We start from the raw sequence: 19468 nt of genomic DNA, 5'->3' as shown, positions 1-19468 counted from the left end.
ACAAAATTTCCTGTATGTTGAATGATCAAACTAAATATGAATCGGCTTCAAGGAACGAAATAAATCTCTCGTATAGAAAAATTAAATTGATGTTGGAGGATTCATTATACCAGGGGGTTATTAATGAAGAAGTTTTTAATTTTTTGAATGTGGAGCATCCGACAATACCAATTGCTTTTGGTATTCCCAAAACCCACAAGGACTTGGTTGACCCCCCTTATAGATTCATCATCTCTAGTCACAATAGTATTACCTACCCCTTTGGAATCTTTATTGTTCGTGTAATTAAAAATGCTATAACTCCTGTTAAACACATTTTAATTGATTCCTGGGACTTTTTAAGAAGGATTAAAAGTTAACATTATGATGATGAAACCTGCTTTTCTACTGTGGATGTAGTAGATCTTTTTACCTCCATACCACATGACCAAGGTTTAGATATGTTTCAAGATGTTTTAGTTGCAGAAAGCAACCTAACCGGTGTCATGATTAATTTTATTGTTGAACTGATGGAGGTAATTTTGAAAAATAACTTTTTTACTTTTGTGGGTGAATGTTTCAGGCAAGTCAAGGGTGTGGCGATGGGTAATAGTTGCACACCTATCTTCGCTTAGTTATGTACAGATGGGAATCTATATTTTTATTTAACACCCCTTTCAAGGATAAGTGGTTTTCATACTTAAGATTTCTAGATGATGATTTTATTTTATGGAAAAAAGGAGGGTCACATGGAAAGTTACTTGAACATTTGAATAGGACATGTGACTATTTTAAATTTACTGGTATTACCAACAACCATCAGATCAATTATCTAGATTTTTTTTATACAAGGATTTTAACAACAAAAGTTTTCAGTCCTGTGTATATAGGAAGCCATCCTTCTCCACTGATTACCTAGAGTTTACTAGTAACCATCATACCTACATTTAAAGGAATATTGTTAAGGGACAAATGGTTAGGGTTATAAGAATGCGTTCTAATCTTCTTTCAGCTAAAAAAGAAACTGATCTACTTTTAGAAATGTTCACAGCTAGGGAATACCCACTTCCCTTTGTTTCACAGATTCGTGAAGGAGTTATGAGTGAGTGGGGTTATAGATACAAACCCCTATTAGGAGCTAATGAAGATATATCATTACCAAAGCAACAAAAAGTAAATAATTTTCACAAGCAATGGTATTAACCTATGGTGAAACCTCAGATAATATTCAAAAAATTATCAAGAACAATTGGACTATGTTTAAGGGGAATAAGGAATTGTTAACCATTGTTGGTGACAAGCCTTTATTTTCATACAGGATAAATAGTAACTTAAAATCTCTGTTAGAAAAACAATATTCAAATAACAGCAGGAAATTAAAAGGGACCTCTAAATGTGGGTCTTGTGAATATTGTAGATATATTATTGATGTCCCAAAAATTAAGCTAGGTCCTTATAATTTGGAAATAACCTTTGCAGGAGGGTCTTGCACCACCACAGGGGTGGTTTATTTAGCTTTATATTCAGTGTGTGGACAATTTTATGTAGGTAAGACTGAGAGAAGATTGAGCAGAAGAATTTATGAACACTGCTATAGTATTAACAACAGGGATGAGAAAAATGCCTTATCTAAACACATTAATTTGTTCCCTTCACACTCTTTTAAATTTGGTATTCTTGAAGAAGTAGGACATGATTTTAGAGGGGGTGACTGGTCTAACAAGTTGTTTACGGCTGAGGTTAAGTGGCAACTTAAACTAAATGCTAGTGAATTCCCTGGTTTCAATGAACATGTTAGTATCAAACATGAGTTAAAATTTAGGGCTTTGCAACTTTGAACGCGTTGTTGCTAGGGCCCTTTTAAGTATTCATTTTATAGAAGTTTTGTACAAGTATTTTATCTTACAATATTTCCATATATTTTTACATATTTACTGTATCAGTGATTCAGGAAGATTGTTTTATGTATATTTAAGCACTGTCACTTTAATAGGTCATTAATTAATTAAGGTTCAGTCAAGTCAAATGTATAAAAGAAGGCACTTATTGATATTGAATTGTTCTGATGAAGTTTTAATACGAAAGCGCCTGACCTGGTACATGTTTTTGTTTTATGGACTACATTTGTGAATAAACTGTGTTTTGTGAACCAGTAGTGTTCCTGGGTGTTAAATATTGGCGTCGGAGTGGTTGGTTGTTTTTTCCAGGTTGTGGTTACGACTCTTACACCCTTTTGGTTTTACGTATTTTTAGTGGCTATTACATCTGCCAGAAGAGTATCTGAACCTCAGACTTTGTCCTGCAAACGACCTTACATAATATTTCACAAAGACAAGGTCTCCCTTAGGACTGATCCATCCTTTTTACCGAAGGTAGTCTCAGAATTAACATCAATCAGACACTACAACTACTGGTCTTTTTCTCTAATTTCTGCAGTAGAGGGGAGTATTTCCTTCATTTATTGGATGTCCACAGACAGCTACAATTTTATCTTCACAGAACAAAGGATTTCAGAACATCTGACCAGCTATTTGTTGCCTTTTCCTCACTTTCTTTAGGGAACCTAGTTACAAAGGTTACTTTGACAAAATGACACAGAGATTGTATTACATTTATCTGCCAGGCAAAAGGGCTTCACCTTTCACACCTAGTAAAAGTCCACTCAACTAGGGCAGTGGCAACTTTGGAAGTTTTTCATGCCAGAGCTTCTTTGGATGACATTTGTGCAGCAGCCACATGGTCTTCCCCTCATACCTTTATCACTCATTACAAATTGGATCAGGTCTCTAGGAGACGGGCATCATTTGGTTCTATGGTGCTTAAGAATATTCTTCCATGAGACCTCCCAAGATTCAGGTAGCTGAGGACTCTGTCCCACAGTCAAGGATTACGTGAAGATTGACAACATCAGATAAAGAAGCTATGTCTTACCTTAACATTCCATCTGTGTTGTCGAGCTTCACTAATCCTTGACATCCCCTCCCTCCTTCCCCCAACCTGAGACTCTTAGTGGATCTAATTCTCCCAGGACTGGCTTCATATTAGGGCCACATATCTGGTCTGTTCTTCTTATTTGTCTGCCACTAATTTAGGCAAACTTGATCTGAGGTAATTTAGAGAGCATTATGGGTAGAGCCTAGCTCAAGAGTTTGGAAGGAGCGAGCTGAAGTAAATGGCCGAGTCGGTTCTGAGGCGGTTTGGAACTGAGCCCCACAGTCAAGAATTAGTAAAGATCAACAACACAGATGGAACATTATGGTAACACATAAGTTCTTTTTATAGCTGTAGTGGACAGTATTTGAAAATGATTAATACATCTGCAGGGACAGCACAGATGTGTTGCTAGCTATTTTTGCACCCTGTGCCATATACATATGTCTCTCTTTCTCTCCTGTACTATAGCAAACTGCTTGCTGCTGTTCTCAATGTTGGTTTGCACTGAAGATTGATCCACTAACTCTTTTCTTGACTTTCCCTTCACCCCATCCTACGTATGTTTCTAACAATATGAGACTGTGGGTATAAATTTGAATATTCTGGATTAATTTCTTTTTATTCCAATCAGTCTTTTAAGATCAATACTGTATTATAATCATGTGGTCATCAGAAAATTAGGAGCATGCAGAAGCTAAAAAACAGAATTTCAGTAGGAAAATGAGGGCAGAAGTGCCAAACAAATGGCTGGGTATAAGGTGTAATGTGCTAGAGGTAACAGATAACCAGATAATCAGTTTTAGAGTATGTGAGCAGTAGAAGACAAATCCATATTATGTTTATATAAGTCAAATCAGTGAATATGAACTGCCAATACTGAATGAGGATACATTATCTGAGGTTGGTAATGGGGAGTACAAGAGAGAAATTCTGATCCTCATCTACTGATGACTGAAGAAATGAGTTATTTTCATGACCCCTAAAAGAGGACATATATACAAACCATAGTAGCCAGTTTGAGATATATGGTTAATGTCTCTTCTGTACAGTTAATTAGAGATGAACAGTACTTTTATATATGCATATGATGGCATTAGCTAGATTCAGTATTGATGGCCTACAATTCATATATTATCTTGTCATTGTTAGCTCTCCCATATATGTGAGTGCTGGGTCCACCACTGTTAAAAGTTAGAATAATTTACTTAGAGTACTTGAGGAACTAATTTCCTAAAATATAGTTTATATTGCTGTATTAGAATGTCTAAAATAAGTTAAAATGAAAAAATGGTAAATTTAGTAATTGCACCTCAGTGCTGCTGCTGTTGTATTTTGTTTGTCATTAACAGGCTCCACATTATATGTGTCTAACTAAAAGTCAGTTTATGATTTCAAGATATACAATTTGTTTTATACAAATACATTTTAACAAATTATGCATTTATTCCATTCAAGTTCAAGACTGAATGTATACCACTTTCTTGAAAATCTTTTTAATGACATGTTAGAGGCAACAGATTATCAAGATATTAAGAAACTATCTTTTGATTTGCACATTCTAGACAATTACTGATAGATGTCTAACATCTATTTCATTAGGAATGTTTTCAGGAAAGTGGTATACCTTCAGTCTAAGTTTTATCCTCATTCTCTTAGATATAATCTATTTTCCATGTCAGTAGTGCTTCAGAAGTAGGTAACAGTGGGACTGCCCTGTATAGAGGTGATCATAACAGTACAGTACAGTGTTAGTGTTTAATAGCAAGACAGCACAGTTTTAGTATAGTATAGACAGTACAGTGCTCATTGCTGCATCACAGTGCTAGCTTCTCCATTTTGGTTTTGGATGGTGTACTTCTATGTGGAGTCTGCAGGTCCTCCCTTTGTCTTCTTAGGTTTTTCTGAGTACTCTGGTTTCTTCCAGCATCTCAAAGATGTTCTGTAATTGAATTGCCAGTGCTATAACTTGTCTGTAGATGTGTATGTGTGTTTATCCTGCAATGGGCTGGTACAGCTTCCATGACATTTTGTGCACATTGAGTGCTAGGACAGATTTTTGCTCCCCTATAATTCTTCATTGTACTAAGTGGGTACACGAGAATGAATTAATGACTGAATGAATGATTCTTTAGATGGGTATGAATCAAATGTGTTTTTTTTCTGGCTTGCTCCTTTCTGTCATACTGATAATGTCCAATTTTATCTGTCCTTCACTCAGAAACACGTGCCGGGACTTACAGTAGTAGAGGACTGGCTGGTGGTAATCCTTGACATGTTACATAATCATCTTAAGTTCATTCCAGCATACCTATTAACCTGGAAACATCAAAAATCTGGACAAAGGCCCATGAAAAGTAGGTACAACTGACAAAAAAATCAGGATGTAATTAACATACAATTTGCATAACCAGTCATGTAACCCCCCCCCCACCCCAGTGGAATTGTGAGATGCTACCATGAAGACTGAAGTCACTAAATAATAATAAATAATGGCAGACATTTGAATTTTAGACTTCATATCCCTCAGAAAATACATAATAATGCAAAACATGTTATTCTAGCAACTATCAGAGTTTACAGAAGCAATATTTAAAATTTGTCAATATTTTTTTGTCCCACTACCATTATTGTTGGCTTTGTACAAATTTTTTGCTGTGAAAGATTGAGCGGTATTGTACCAGCTTTCCTATAAATACTACAGAAAACCAAAATACTACTGCTGAAACTCTTTTAGTGTAGTATAAAATTATGTAAACAAAACAACTGTAACTCCTAAGCAATGGATTTTTCTTTTTGCTAACAGTCCAAAAGCAAGAATTTTGGATAGTTTCAGAGTGTATGCAGTTTGTTCTGCAAAAGCTGCATGTTTATTTTCCGCTGCTTGAAGAACTGTTGAATGTATAGCCATCAGTTACTTGAAATAATTTGCTTCATAGAATATGCAGCAATAATCTTAACATCTGATGGTGTGACAATCCATGCTTCTATGTCTGCTTGCTGTAATCTGCATTACTCAGGAGTGAGATGACAAATCAGTTTGTAATGCATATTGCAAGAAAGTACAAGTGATTGAATCGGGCAGAGTTCGGATCTTTTATAAGTACCTTATTGGTCCTGGTGGCATTCCTTTTAGCAGCTACAGCTTCCCCCCTTTGCTCAGCTTTTCGGACGGGGGGGGTTCTGTGGTTTCTGTCCATTATTGCCAGGTCTAGTCATCCATTGCAGCTGCAGCAATCCAGCTGGTACACAAGAAAGGAAGGAAAGAGGATCGCTTCTGTTGTGCACTTTGAGTCTTTTCAGCACTTTCCCAACTGAGATGCCAACCATCACAGTAGCCAGAACTGAAGAGGTGACTGGAGCAAAAGAAGTCACAGAAAGAAAGGGGTTTCTAGTGAGTTTAATTGGGATGTCTTAGCATCTAAACCATATTTTGCAGCACTGGGTTTGGTTGTTGAGGCTGGGCTTACATGTATAATTTTAATTTAACTTGGTAATTTTTTTTATCACTTGTGCTACTTAATATATTTGGGGGGGGGTGTTAATTGTTTTTGATTATTCTGCAACTTTGTCTGCAGAACCATGTCCTGAATGATGGGTGCATTGGTTGGTTTTTGTTGTACCCGTCCCTCACTCTCTTCAACAGCTGCTCCCACTACAAATAAATAATAAACCATATAAACTGAAAAGAGGAGGCACGTCGTAACATAGTAAGTATACCAGAAGGTGTACTTGGTACATCAAAATGTAACTAAGGCAAAATGATAACAGAAAACAACCTCACTTACACAGAGGATTCACCCATGCAGAACGGGTCATATTGAGCCAGACTGCAAGCCTGTAAATTCTTAACCTGTTGTTATACATGACATTCCTTTTGCATCATGATCTAGCTAGTCAACAAAGGCAAAAAGAATTTTGAAGCTCACCTCTGAAACTAGACAAGCTACTCCTAGACAGCTTACAAAATTGTGGAAAGATCTCTGAGTGGAGGTGATAAGCCTAATGAACCTAGATATAGCCGAGCAACAGCTAGACCAAGAGCAAACCAACAGCGAGACCAAAGCTCAAAGGGAAGGGGAATGCATCTGCTACCCAGCAGGTCAAAAGGTACTCTGTTAATCTACAGCTTGGTGGATCATGTCACCTCAAGGACTGGCAAGTAGAGGGTGTAGCAGCAGTGCGCTGAGCTGTACAAGCAGTAGTCAGACCCCCCAACCCCCCCCCCCCACACACACACAAAATTACCATGCACAATGGGGGGGGGGTTCAATATGTGGTCAATTGGAATATAACTTTATCCATTTGATCACAGTACTAAACTGTAGCAGGTGCCGTGCTGGGAGCCTGGGACACATCTTAAATGTGAGGGGGCTAAATTATGCATTTCACTGGCAGCAGTTTCATTTACTGTGTGCCCTTTTTTGTCTCTCTCTTGTCCGTTTTCCTTCTTACTCTCTTTCATGGAGTCATAGGACTTCATCAGGAATGGCATCTGTTCTATATTAGGAAAGTGAACTCATCTGTCACCTACCTCCCTGAAGACATTATGATCCATAAACAAATAATAATCCTGTGTAATTTTCCATTAAGTGAATACAGTCAGCAAACAGACAACAATATACAGTCCTGGGTGTCAAACACTGATTTTACAACACATTGCTAACTATTCAGATGTATAATTTGTACTGTATACAAGACTTACTCTCAAGACAAGTCAGACTTAGTAGTAGTACATTCCTTGGCCATTTTTAATAATTTATCTTTTTGCACCATTACTCATCCAAGAAGTGAGGAGATAAATGATTTCCATTACAAGCAGTGTAGACCAGTGGTCGCCTTTCTCTGTGTGACGAACACAGGAAACTTCACATACAGCTCAGGAAAAACCTGTAAAATGCACACGGAGGAAAAAATTGACTTAAACAACACAACTTTTCACTGTTCCATTTGCCAAGGAAAACTTTTTTCAGGGATTGAATTTTAGAGTAATAAGTGTTGACTGCCAATGCATTTTTTGTGGCACTGACTTGAATAGTCTGCTTTTCCAGCGAAGCCATAATTGTCCCCAAGTTTTCCAAAACTAGTCATTGAGTACTTAATAATTTTCTCTTAACAACAGATTAATTTTATAGGTATATTTGTTGTTTTATAGTCAAACAGTGATTTAACTAGTGTTATACACCTTCATTTGTAGTTATGGTTTTATATGGTGAATATAGCTTTAAATCAGTAGTAGTGACTTTTCCTTCGCGCCAAAAAAGTTATTTAAACAGTGAGTTAAATTGCCAACAGGAAATGTCCTCTGGTTCTGATGAAGCCTACTAGTTAGGTGAAAGCGCTAAACCGTTGTCTATTTGGACTTTTACAGTGTTGTATTGTGAGTACTTCAATAAACCGTACTGTTTTACTGTGGCTATGCATTTCCTCTTAATCTGTTGTTAAGAGAAGATAGCGCTGGTTACTTCTCAAGTACTTTTAAGTAGTTTCTCTTTCGCAACATTTTTTCGGTACTTAATAATTTTGGATAATTTGTGCTGGTATCCCTGCCCTATTAATTAACTGCACAACGTGTTTACAGGGCTTAATAGTTCGTCATGTAGTATGGCACACTGTCCCTCAGCCCTTATGATATATTCTGTATTTAGCTTCCTGTTGGCAATGTCTTCGCCTCCAAGTGTTTAAAGCTAGGTTAATTGCCCTTGGAGAGACACACATCATTGACTTCAGCTCAACTTAACTTCTATCCCTGGAAACTTTAATCCGCTGGTAAACCTGATAGATATCTGCAATTAAATGGCATGGTTGCTATAAATTCTTGACTAGATATGTTTCAACTTGTCTCTGTTGTACTTTGCAAGATTGGTCTTTCAATTTAACTTGTGTGTACCTTTTTGTGCTACGTGTGTGGAGTGAGATCAACAGGCAGTCAAGCACTGCCTCAGGAAGCTGAAAATTGGGAAATGAAGGGGCCACTCAGAAATTCATGGAAGCCCATTATTTTGCGCTCAAAACCGGTAAATATTGAGGAATTCGGTACAGTTGAGAGGTATGCAGTCCAGCTAAGATGGAGGGTGTGGTCGCACATATTACTTTCAGATCTCCTAATATCCTTGAGGTGTCTCTTATGATTTTCATTAGAGAAAAAAATCAGCATTTGTGTCTCAGGGAGAACACTGGAGATGTAGCTGGATTACATGCTGTTAGTGAAGATCTAGCTGGTAGCTAGAGCACAGTTTTTGTACTTTCACCTCAAGAACCTCACCCAAAACATTTTTCACCTGATGACCTTATAAAGTTGTGAATGCACTGATCTTTTTCATTTTAGACTGCTGTAATACCTCTTGCTATGAACAATATCTCAGCATCAAACCAAAAGTTTTAAATGAAATTATTAAGACCATGTTTGTAATGTTTCTCTTCAGGTAATCATAGCTGATCTAGTTCTATTTTTATGCCACAGATTTGAATGGATGTATAATATGATGCTCTTACTCAGGTTTTTATAATTACAAAGCTTTGTAATGATATGGATAATTGTATTAGAAAATAGTATATGATTTGCATATAGCTGGTATTGTATACATTCTAAGCTAATTAACCAACCTCAAAATAGATATATGTTAAGTTGTCAATCTCGCCTTCATTCTTGCTTGATGGGTTCGGAGCCGATCCCTCGGCTCCGACTCGGCACTTGCTAAGCTCGAGAGTCACTTTTACCAGCTCGAGGCAGCCCCATATCCCATGATGCAAGGCGGTAAGTACCCAGATCTCGTTTGCCGCTTCGCTTATGAGGTCCTCCTTTTACCAGCTCCTGGTAAGTGATTCTCTTTTTGGATATTTAAGCCCCTTTTTCTTAAAAAAACCCTTAATTGTTAGTTATTAGTTAATTTTTTACCTTTTGTGACAGAAAATCCCTGTCTTTTCTAATTATTTTTAGTCAAATTTACCCATCCCATCCCCTCCCTGTTAGGGTGTGTGTGTTGTTTATAGAAATACCTTTTTGGGTATTTTATTTAAGTAAATTTTTGACTGGTGTGTGTGTGTGTTTGTTTAAAGCACCATGTCAAAGGAGAGGGTCTCAGGTTTTAAGAAGTGTGACTTGTGCTGTCAGAAGATGTCTCTGACAGACGGTCACACTTCTTTTATTGCCTAGGCCTCTTCACCTGCAGGACTCCTGTGCTATTTGTCATTCCTTCAGCCAGAGAGTCCTGCAGGAAAGACGTAATAAACTGATTCTTAGGGGCCTTCTTAAGCCGGAGGGCTCTCCGGCTAAGTCGGCTCCATCCAAATCAGTTAAACCTTCCAAGGCCCAGGCTTCTGTATCTAAGCCTGCGGCCTCCGACTCATACTGAGTCGAGATCGCTCGCTGGAGCCGATTCACAACAGCCTTCGGCACCGATGGCTATCGGTGCGAATCTGTATTGACCGCCGATGTCGGCTCCGATCGGTTCCGACACCCATGTGGCACAGGCATCGTGTCGGCTCCGATCGGCTCCGGCACCGTTACTTTGGTGGCTGTATCGGCTCCGGCTGGAGCCGATACATCGAGCTTCCTGTCGGCTCCGAGAGGTCGGCTCCGACAGGATCTATAGTATCGGCTCCGCTGGCTCATTCCAGGAAGAGGTCGGGGTCTCCTTCCTTGGAGCCCATACTTCGGCTCGGCTTCACCTCTTCTATCGAACGGAGCCATCAGAGCCGATCTTCAAGGTCATCCAGGTTGTCAGATCATGACCTAGAGAGTGGTCAGTAGATTACTTAAGTCACAGGTACTGGCCCAAATGTTACACAGTCCGTCTCAACAGACGACGGTTGGTCCACACCCCGTTACAGTTCCTCCTTCAACTCTACCCCAGAGCTTGGAGTTGGAGTCTTCGGGAATGGTTACTGCTACGGCTGGAGGGCGGATACCCCTTCTGTTCCTTCAGCCTCTACTCTTATCTCCTCTTGAGACCTTCCTTAGAGGGATTCGTGGTCGGGCTTCCATGGTCTCCTCCGAGGGGTGAGTGGCGCCGGACCCTTGTCCGAACCAGCTCTTCCCCTTGGAGCCTCGGCCTTGGTGAGCTCGGCTCCGACATCTGCCTCGGAGACTTCCCTTCGGTGGTCCCTGGAGTTCCTAGCTCTTGAGCGGGTTCTCTCGGACCTGCCTGGGAGGGGAGCATTCGAGGTGATGAAGAGTGTACTGGCCACTGGTATCAGTCAGCAGTCTGTTCCCGTAGCTCCTCCCTCTATAGTACCTGTTGACATCTCTGCCACTTCTCTTGCTACAGGACCCAGAGATCCTCCGCCTCAGGTTTCCCCATTGGGAATTTCCCCTCTTCCGAGGATTCTCCTGATGTTTGGGAGATCCTCCTAGGAAGAGGACTTGTAAGAGGAAGCATGTAGACTCCCCGAGTCTGTCACTTGGATACTGACTTTGATGAGTCAGAGGGATCCCTAGATCCCCTCTGAGGATGTCTCCATGTCAGACATCCTAGAACTCCTTAAACAGACAGGAAACTGGCCCACTAACAATCCCTCTGAGGATCAGTCAGTATACCTAGAGGCGTTTGGATCTCGGCCCTCCACCTCCTGGGTGTCTCCGCCTTTGACCCCTTATGCAGGTTATTGCACGGCGTGGGCAGCTCCTGACTCTGTAGAGCCAGTCCCTAGGAGGCCTTCAAAATTTATCACTGCTCAGTGACAAACAATTCCTTACTAAGGGTGTCCCCGCTGATGCCATGGTGGTGGCTGCGGCCACGAAAAAGGAGCTTGCGGATCGTTCCGTACCCGTGCATCCTCCTAATAAGGACTCTAGGACCATGGATAGGTAATGGCGGATGTTTTCCTCAGCGACCTTTGCTATCGTTAGCTGAATTACCTATGTCACTTCACCAGACTCCAGAGAGATATCCTGAAGGAGCTGGGAGAAGTAGTTCAGGATCCTACAGCTGCAGGGGCTCAAGAAAAATTGCTTCGCAGCTAGGAACCCTCAATTCCATTGCAAACTCCTCCATGCGGCTAATATCTTATGCTGCGGATGGAGTAGAGTAGCAGGTACAGGTGTGGCTCTTAGGCGCCAAGCCTGGATGCGGCTATGGGATTTTCTTGAGGATCCCTTTAAGGCGTCCTTCACTAATTCTCTCTTTGATGGGTCAGCTTTGTTTGGCCCTCAGGTGAAGGAAACCTTGACCAGGTGCGAGCTGGACGGCAAGACTCTTTCTGCTGTTGGAGTCCGTTTTCCACCTTCTAGACCTTATCCCAAAGGACAGAAGGGCGGAAGATGTGGTTCCGTAAATCCCAAGGAGTCACGCCCGGATTCACGTGGTCAGTTTACCCCTAGAGGCAGAGGGGTAACAACAACAGGCGCTCTAGAGGCAGAGGGGTCCGAAGAACCAGGGAAACAGGGAGCCTCTCTCTGACAAGCCCTTTCAGCATCCCTGAGGTGTTGCCCGGCTGTCCCTCCTTGGAGGCAGTCGGGGGAAGATTATCACTGTACCCAGAAGCCTGGCATTCCCTCACTCAAGACAGATGGGTACAGTCGATCATATCCAAGGGTTACATAATTCCTTTCGAGGAAAGTCCCTTCCCCTCAAGTTCCCTTCCAGATGTACCACCCGGTCTAAGGAGATTGCAGAGTCAGAAATCGCAAAACTACTGCAAAAGAGCCATTCAGCCAGTTACAATAGACCATTCAGAGCCGGAATCTACTCAAGGTTCTTTTTGGTCCCCAAAAGGCGGAGACTGGAGACCAATATTGGATCTCAGCAGACTCAACAAGTCTGTCAGGAAGACAAGATTCGAATGGTCACTCTTCAGTCAATTCTGCCCTTCTTACAGAAGGACAACTGGATGTGCTCAATAGATCTTCAGGATCGTACTATCACATCAAAATTCACAGGCGCTCCAGGAGATTTCTCCGCTTTCGGCTGGGGTCCAGTCATTTCCAGTTCAGAGCCCTGCCCTTTGGTCTCACTACAGCCCCCAGAGTGTTCACCAAATGCATGGCAGTGGTCACGGCTCACCTGAGGCGTCAAGGATTCCAGGTGTTTCCGTATCTCGACGACTGGCTCCTGTCAGCCACCACCAGGCATCAGCTTATACAAGCCAGGGATTACACAATAGACCTTTGTTCTCATTTGGGCATCTCAATCAACCCGAAAAGTCATCCTTATCGCCCTGCCAGTCTATTACCTTCATAGGCAAACTTAAACACTGTTAGGATGTCAGCTACCCTTACAGAACAAAGAGTTTCAGACATTCAGACTCATGTCAGGATCATTCTGGCCAGCAAGAAAATACAGGCCAGAATGGTTCTAAAGGTATTAAGTCTCTTGGCTGCGGCCATTACTCTTCTTCCCTGGCTCGATTCTACATGCCTTCTTCAGTGGATGCTGTTCACACAGTGGTCATACCAGCAACTTCCAATCGTCACCAGATTCTGGTGACACAGACATGCAAAGAGCATCTTGCTTGGTGGATCACATCGTCTCAGGTTCACCAAGGCAGGTACTTTGTACCCCCATCCCGATAGCCACTGTCACCACGGATGCCTCCCTGATCGGGTGGGGGGGTCATTATCAGGGCAGGATGGTTCATGGGACGTGGCAGCCGTTCGAGTACCATCTGCATAAATGTCCTGGAGATGAGAGCAGTGCTTTAACGTTGCAAGCCCTCAATGACTTTCTTCCGTAGGGACAATTGCAGTCCACACAGACAACATGTCTGTAGTTTGGTATATCAACAAACAGGGCGGAACCAAGTCCTACCCCTTGTGTAGAAGCGCTCAGACTATGGCAATGGGCGATCTCCTCTCATCGGTTTCTGGTAGCAGCGCATATCCCTGGGAAAACCAACATTATAGCGGACAGATTGAGCAGAGCTATCCTCATGCCTCACGAGTGGTCTCTCAAGCAATCTATAGCGGAAGAGATTTTTCTGGAATGGGGTCGTCCATGTTGCGATCTTTTTGCTACTCCCCAAAACAGCAAATGTCCAGACTTCTTCAGCCTCTTCCCTCTATCAGGCCATCCCCCCAGAGACGCTCTGACCCAGGATTGGCCCCAGGGACTTCTTTATGCCTTCCCTCCATTTCCTCTGATCCCTCAGTTGATCCAGAAAACTACCGTTTTGAGAGCCAAATTGATTCTCATTGCCCCTTACTGGCCTCGACAAGTTTGGTTCCCGTTCCTCCATCATCACCTTTTGGTGCAGCCGTGGCATCTGGACCCAGTGCCAGACCTTCTGATTCACCAATCGGGTCAGCTGCACCGGTCAATCCCTTCTCTCAACCTCACAGCATGGTTGCTCCACTTCCTTCCTTAGCCAGGCTTCCTTTGATCTCTAGCCGAGTTAGAGACATCATAGTAGCTTAAGCTAAAATCCTCTACCAGGAGGATTTATACAAGCAAATGGAAACGTTTCTCTTATTGGGCTAAGGCCCAAAATATTGATCCTTTACTGCCCCTGTTCAGGCAGTCCTGGACTTCTTAGCAGAGATTTTCATGCAGGCTCCTCTTCTTCCACAGTCAGAGTTCAATTGGCTGCTATTTCTAATTTTCATGTCGGGATAGCAGATCATAATATTATGTCCCATAGGCTCTGCAGGGCCTTCTTGAAAGGAATTTTCCTACTAAAGCCTCCAATCAGGAATCCTCCTCCTCAGTGGGATCTAAATTTAGTGCTGACATCCTTGATTCTTCCCCCTTGAGCCAGCTGTTTCTTGTTCCCTGAAATATCTTTCTTGGAAAACTTTATTCCTAGTGGCTATTACATCTGCCAGGAGGGTGTCTGAACTTCATGCTCTTCGGTTCGACCCCTATTTGGTTTTCACAAAGACAGAGTATCTTTGAGAACTAATCCATCCTTTTTACCTAAGGTCGCTTCAAAGAACAATCTGAATCAATCCATTGATCTCCTGTATTTTTCCTAACTATTCAGATAGAGCTGAACAAAAGCTACATTATCTTGATGTCCACCGTCAACTTAGATATTATTTGGACAGAACAAAAATTTAGAAAATCTGATCAACTTTTTGTTTCCTATCGCGGATAATAAAAAAGGCCTTCCTGTTTCTAAAGTGACCTTGTCCAGATGGCTTTCTTGGTCATCTCGGAAATTTATACGCTCAGGGGAAAACAGCTGTGCTCAAAACCTAAAGCACATTCAACTAGGAGCTTAGCTACTTCTACAGCCTTTCAAGCTAGACTTCCTTTGGACACTATTTGTGCAGCGGCCACTTGGGCTACTCCTCACACTTTTGTTTCCCATTACAAATTGGACTTGGCCTCCAGGGACAGAGCCAGTTTTGGCTCTACAGTCCTCAAGAGTTTGTTCCATTGAGCCACCCAGGATAGAGGTGCTAGGGGCGGTCCCATCAAGCAAGAATGAAGGCGAGATTGACAACTTAACATTAAGAAGTTATGTACCTACCATAGCGTTCCAGAGGTCCTCAAGTCGCCCTCGGATGATGTCTCATTTGCAGACATCTTAGAGATCCTCAAACAACGAGGCGGCTGGATATCCAAACCCCTCTGCGGACGAGTCAGTGCTCCTCAAGGCCTTTGGAGCTCAGCCCTCCGCCTCCTGGGTGTCTCCGCCTCGAGCTTCTGGATTTAGTTTGTCGAAGGGCGTGGGAACATCCAGATACCGTGGAACCAGTCCTTCTCGTCCAAATAAATTTTTGTCTGCTCCCCGAGAAGGAGTTCCTTACTAAAGGCGTGGCTGTAGATGCCATGGTGGTGGCATCTGCTACACAACAGGAGGTGGCAGAGGCTCCACCGCCCGCCCATCCTCCTAATAAGGAGTCTAGGAGTATGGACAGGTAATGGAAGCGCACCCTGACTTCAGCGGCCTTTACCTTAAGGTCTCTGAATTATTTGGCACATTTTACCAGGCTTCAGAGGGATCTGGTCAAGGAGTTGTCAGATTCCATCTCGGTAACCTACCTGAGCAGCTAGCCCAGTCGGTTAGCTCTCAGTTGGCTATCCCACGCCAATTTCTAACTCGCCCATGAGGCTCATTTCCTATGCGGCCGAAGGGGCGGGTAGAGCGGCAGGCACAGGCGTGGCTCACGAGACAAGCCTGGCTCCGCTTGTGTCAGTTTGCGGAGGCCTTCAAGTCTTCCTTCGCCGACGCTCCCTTTGATGGGTCCTCATTGTTTGGACCCAAGGTGAAAGACACCCTTACCGCTGTGAGCAAGAGGGAAAAACTTTATCTGCCAGAGGTGCCCGTTATTCCACTCCCTTCGGCCTTACCCCAAGGCTAAAGGAGGGGAAAATGTGGTTCCAAATCTCGCAAGTTTTTCTCCCAACAGCAGGAAGATTCCCCGCCAGAGGCAGAGGACGGGAACTTTCAGGGAGACGCCGTCCCAGAGGCGCAGAGGGCCCCGCAATTCTGGAGACCGCGAGTCCTTTCGTGGCTCTTCAGCCTCCCACACGCCATGAGGGATTGCCCGGCTGTGCTGCTCGAGCCAGTCGGGTGTCGCTTTTGCCAAGCACCTAAAAGCCTGGGAGTCAATCACTCAGGACAGATGGGTGCTTCGATCATTGCCGGAGGTTACACCATTCCATTCACATACTCACCCCCACCGCCCAAGAGAATCCCGGACCCACCACCCAGTCAAAGGGAAATAGCAGCCAGAAGCTTTAAAGCTGCTAGAAAGGAGTCATCCAACCGTCCCCACAGACCAGATTGGATCAGAAATTACTCCAGGTTCTTTTAGTGCCAAAAAGACAGGGGACCTGAGGCCAATATTGGATCTCAGCAAACTGAACCAATCCGTCACGAAATCCAAATTCAATGGTCACGCTATAATCCATTCTCCCATTATTGGAGAAGGATGTTTGGATGTGCTCCATAGACCTCAAGGACGCCTATTATCACATACCGATACATCAGCCGCCCAGAAGCTATCTGCGCTTCAGCCTGGGAGTCAGTCATTACCAATTTTGCGCCTGCCCTTTGGTCTCACCCACAGCCCCCAGGGTGTGCACCAAGTGTTTGGCAGTAGTGACGGCTCACCTGAGAAGTCGTGGATTCCAAGTGTTTCCCTATCTCGACGACTGGCTCCTGACTGCCACCACCAGGCATCTACTAATGGACAACCTCAAAGCCACCATCTCCTGGGTGTTTCTGGGGATTACATTCACTTGGAGAAAGTCTGTCTTGCTGGCCGCTCGACGCATAAAGTTTATAGGAGCAGAGATAGACGCAAGATTGATGCGCGGCTTTCTTCCTGCCGAAAGGATCCGAACTTTACAGGGCCAAGTTCAAGCTCTGATCTCGAGATCCAAAGCCCCAGCCAGGATGGTTCTACAGGTTTTAGGCTCAATGTCTGCCACGGTTCTTTAGTTCCTCTAGCAAGATTACACATGAGGATTCTTCAGTGGCTCTTGTCAACTCAATGGTCCTTTCAGGATCTTCCCTCAATCATCACATCATGATTACGGAAATATGCAAAAGGGACCTTCGCTGGTGGCTTCAGACATCCAACTTGGATCAAGGAAAACCCTTTGTTCTCCCCCCTCCAGTGGTTACCCTGACGACAGATGCCTCCCAGATAGGGTGGGGGGCATTGTTTGTGCAGGCTAGTTCAGGGCTCCTGGCTTCCAGACAAAGCTCTTCTCCACATCAACGTGTTGGAGATGAGGGCTGTACTTCTATCCCTACAGGCCTTACACAAGTTTCTTCCTCAGGGCATCATTGCCATCCACACAGACAACATGTCGGGTGGTCTGGTATCTGAACAAACAAGGAGGGACCAGATCGCACCCTTTGCAGAGAGGCCATGAGAGTGTGGGAATGGGCTGTAGCTACCAACTGCTTCTTGGTAGCGACCCACATCCCGGAAAGTCAAACGACATTGGCGGACAAATTAAGCAGGACAATTCTCTCCTCACTTAATGGTCTCTAAACCGCACAGTAGCAGCCCAGGTTTTCAAGAGATGGGGACGCGTGCTGCGACCTCATTTGCAACTCCACAAAACACCAAGTGCCAAAGGTTCTTCTCCTTGATCCCACATCAGGAAGTACCAGCCATGGATGCTCTAGCACAACCTTGGCCAACAGGGCTACTTTATGCCTTTCCTCCAATTCCACTTCTTCCCAAAGTTATTCAAAAAGCTTCTCAACTGGGGTCTTCAATGATTCTGATTGCCCCATACTGGCCTCGCCAGATATGGTTTGCTTGCCTGAAGAAGCATTCAGTGGACGTATCCGTGGACCTTAGACCTGATTCCGGACTTGCTAATCCATCAGTCGGGACATTGGCATCAGTCCCTTCAATCTTTGAAATTGACAGCTTGGCTCCTCCACTTCCGACCTTAGTTAGAAGGCACACACTAGACCCGGAAGTTGTTCACATTCTATCTTCGCCCACAAACCCACCACTAACAAATTGTACCTCAGTAAGTGGAAGAGGTTTGCTATCTGGGCTCAACTCAAGGGCTTAGACCCTATCACTGCTCCTGTCCCAGAGGTTTTGAAATTCTTAACATCCCTGTTTAATCAGGGATCTTCTGTCTCAACTATTAAAGTCCAACTAGCGGCTATCTCTAAATTCCACGAATCCACGGATCCTCCTTTGATGAGCAGCAGACTATGCAAACGTTCATTAAAGGTGCGAGTCTATTAAGACCACCAGTTTTTCATCCTGCACCTCCGTGGGATCTTGATTTGGTGCTTCGCGATTAACATCTCCCCTTCGAACCGGCTGCTACATGCGAGTTAAAATATCTGTCTTGGAAAACGGCATTCTTAGTGGCTATTACTTCTGCAAGAAGAGTCTCAGAGCTTCAAGCCCTGTCTATTAAGCCACCGTGACTTGATTTTCCACAAGGATAGAGTATCACTTAGGCCTAATCCGTCCTTTGTCCCAAAGGTCTGTTCTAGTTTCTGTCTTCAACAATCTCTAGAGCTACCAGTTTTCTTTCCAAAATTCTCTAATGAAGCAGAATACACTCTCCATAAATTGGATGTTCACAGGCAATTACGCTTCTATTTAGACAGGACTCAGCAACTTCGTAAGTCAGACCAGTTGTTTGTGTCCTTCTCAGATAATAAATTGGGCCAATCCATCACAAAAGCTACTATCTCAAAATGGATCAGAGATTGCATAACTCAGGCCTATTCTTCTTCGAATAAGCAACTTACATCATCTATCAAAGCTCATTCTACCAGAGCTATGGCTACTTCGATAGCCTTTCATTCCAAGCTCGCTATTTCGGAAATTTGTGCTGCGGCTACTTGGTCCAACCCGCACACTTTCATTTCCCACTACAAATTGGATGTGGCATCTAAAGGACGAGCATCATTTGGTTCCACGGTACTCAGGAGTGTTTTCCAGTGAGCCACCCAGGATTCAGGTGCTAGGACGCTGTCCCATCATTCAGAATGTAGGCGAGATAGGATCACATAACATCTTTTAGTTATGTACTCACCATAACTTCAGATGTTTGGGATCCATCTCGCCTACATTCCTAATACCCACCCTCCTTCCCCCTGCCTTGCAGATCAGAAGAGATTGAACGGTTTTGAGTTCAACTGTTTTATCTTGTTTCATCTGACGATGTTATATAAG

General features: G+C 43.3%; 1 protein-coding gene across 1 annotated transcript in view; it reads left to right on the top strand.

Annotated features, from left to right (window-relative positions):
- The window catches only part of LOC122799370 (proline dehydrogenase 1, mitochondrial-like), a 972876-nt gene that overhangs the window by 678122 nt on the left and 275286 nt on the right, over positions 1-19468 (top strand). The gene's annotated exons all lie outside the window — the stretch shown is intronic.

Source organism: Protopterus annectens, chromosome 4.part0 (assembly GCF_019279795.1).
Source record: "Protopterus annectens isolate FY-2018-M chromosome 4.part0, PAN1.0, whole genome shotgun sequence".
In the NCBI taxonomy this organism is placed as follows: domain Eukaryota; kingdom Metazoa; phylum Chordata; order Ceratodontiformes; family Protopteridae; genus Protopterus; species Protopterus annectens.
Note: the sequence above shows the minus strand (reverse complement) of the source record. Positions and strands in the feature narration are given on the sequence as shown.